The sequence below is a fragment of the Acartia tonsa genome, chromosome 1 (genome assembly GCF_053477335.1).
Source record: "Acartia tonsa isolate MP-2025a chromosome 1, ASM5347733v1, whole genome shotgun sequence".
Taxonomy (NCBI): domain Eukaryota; kingdom Metazoa; phylum Arthropoda; class Copepoda; order Calanoida; family Acartiidae; genus Acartia; species Acartia tonsa.
Window position 1 is genome coordinate 54,410,820 of NC_137260.1, and position 2,993 is coordinate 54,413,812.

Genomic DNA, 2,993 nt, shown 5'->3' on the forward strand with positions numbered 1-2,993 from the left:
TTATTTCGGTTCAGTGGTTAGCATGACTTTAAGGTACAAACAATATTGATGTACATCCTCAATGATGATATAGAAAATTACGCCTTCTGTACATTACAATTAGTGGTTGAGACGTTTGAACACTCAACTAAATGAACCAACCAATAAAATTCAATAAAAGTCCCAAAGGTTGTTAATCCAATACTTTGGGGACTAATGTAATAAACAGCTCAATGTCCCCTCCCTACCTAGGTAGCTTCGCTGCATACAAAATGTGTATGAAGTAGCATTCTGATTTCATACATGTATGGTTTTCAAACAAAATATGATAAAAACATTCCATCTATTCATCTGTAGGTCTGTGTTAGACCAAACTTCCCTTTTTTCTGTACCTTCTGTAGTAAAAGCGATGCTCTTCTATAATAAGGTTATGTAGATCTGTTTGAAAGAAATGACCTTGAATAAAACTTTTTGATTTCTAAGTTACATTTTTAAATCTTCCTGGGAACTAAATTTGTTCGTTTGTCCAAAAATCCGTGAAAATATGGATTATACACCTAGCAAAAAGATCATAGATTTTAGAAAAGTTTCTTATTTAATGAAACTATACATGGATTGTCTTCAAGTCCTATATTCGTGTAAATTAAAAATTTCTATATATTTATCAAAAATCAAAAACTAAACCTGAATACTATTTTTTTAATTTTCAAACTTGTTGGTTATTTAGGTGAAATAAGCATTATGTCACCCCTATTCAAAACCAAGGGGGGGGGGGAGGATGTTTTAAAATGTTTCAAAAGAGAGCATAATAGGGGTTGTGTGGGGGGGGACAAACTATCTTATTTTTCATCCTTATACAGTTAGGGAGTTGAATCCATTTTTATAGAAGTAGAACTATAATCTATGATTATGGTTTGGACCCTCTAAAACTGTAATCTACCCTTCCACTTTCCCCTCTCTTGGTAAAGATATCTTCAACGCCGATACGATTTTTGAAATATAAGATTCCACTTTTGTCTCTCTTGTTGAAGATATCTTCACCAAGAGAGGCAAAAGTAGAATCTTAAATTTCAAAAATCGTATCGGCGTTGAAGATATCTTCACCAAGAGAGGGGAAAGTGGAATCTTACATTTCAAAAATCGTATCGGCGTTGAAGATATCTTCACCAAGAGAAGGGAAAGTAGAATCTTACATTTCAAAAATCGTATCGGCGTTGAAGATATCTTCACCAAGAGAGGGGAAAGTGGAAGGGTAGATTACAGTTTTAGAGGGTCCAAACCATAATCATAGATTATATTTCTGCTTCTATAAAAATGGATTCAACTCCCTAACTGTTATACTTTGAGTAAACAAATATATTGTATTCGCAAATACACAATCTTTAGACTCAAAAACAAGTACAACCATTTTCATAAGAAGCGCAACAATAACAAGCACAATAAAGTGAAATACAGAGAATAAACAAACAAAAATTTACCAAACAAACAAAAATTTACCAAACAAACAAAAATTTACCAAACAAACAAAAATTTACCAAACAAACAAAAATTTACCAGTAATAAACAATTTAAAACAATTTTTTTTACTTGTATTGTGCAATAACTTTTCATTAGATAACATATTAATTTATATGCTTTTTAAAATTTTGAAATATGTAAATTAAAATGGGATATTATACAATCCAATCTTTACTCATTTAAGCATCAAGTCTTTTTATTTATAAACCAAATGAAGATTGTTTAAACATGAAACACCGTGTATTGGACTTTTCAAATAAAAATAACATGTTTAATTAAACTGTGTTGATCACTCTGTGGTTTACTATATAAACTAGTAAGATTTGTTCTTTGTAGCTTAAGATTTCGAAAACTACTAAACCGATTAAGTTCTCCATTTTTTGGAAGCTGATAATATGTAGTTCCCTGGATGGTTTTAGGCAATTAATTGTTAAATTCTAAGTTTGGATTTAGGCTATTATTCTTTTTTTCCTACTCATTTAAATATACAGAGCTCCTAGATGCCTAGGAGTGCAGTCGCCAGTACTTATTATAGTTAAATTAGAAATACCCAATTTGTTTAGATTGTTTAGAAGCTATGCATCTGACAAATCTAACAACTAACTTAAAAGTAGGAAGAGAAGGGAAATATAAAAAAAGGGAATTCAAAAAAAGAAGGCGAGGAAGGTAGGCCGGGGGAAGGTGATCAAATGGTTTGATTCCCTCTCCCCATATGTTGTTAGAAAAAAGTTATAAATATTACAAGAAAGTTATGTAATTGTTTACAAACAAATGTTTATAATTTCATTATTTCTTGTATTTTTAGATTATTTTTTGCTCAGACTTTAATGTAACAGAATAATGTTTAGAAATATGGAAATAAATAATAGATGAATATATTTGGCCCTTAAATATTTTCATTCCCTAGTTTCCTATTTTTCATTCTTTTGAATCAAGTGTTTTTTTCCATTTCAATTGAGAGCCCCTATTTGAGTTAGATCCACAAAGTTATGATTTACTATGGGAGATAATATACTATATTGTTTGAAAAAAAGTAAATCTTAAGTTTGTTATAAAATTATTTTTATTATGTGGTTTATTCAAAATTATTAATCCTATAATATAAAGTAGTGAGGTTTTTTGTCTGAAGCTAAAGTACTCAGAAATTGTTGTTCTTTTCAGGGAATATTCTTATTCCTCCCCCCCCCCCTTTCACCATAGGGGTTAGTAGCAAAGAAACAAGTTGTTTTTAAAAGGAAAATAATATTCTAATTAGTTTTTCACGGGGTAATATCAGTTCTTTCGATTTCTTTGATTGTGCATATTATTGACAAAAAGCTTTCATTCTGTCATTAGTGTTTAATATAAGAATCTAGTTAGCTACAGCAGTTAACAGTTTTTTGTTCGTGTATCTAACTGTTTATCCTATTATGAATAACTACACTTGAAAACTATTCTAAATATTTTATAATAATAATCAGGCCCATGTTACTTTATGTATTATTTGTTAGTAATCA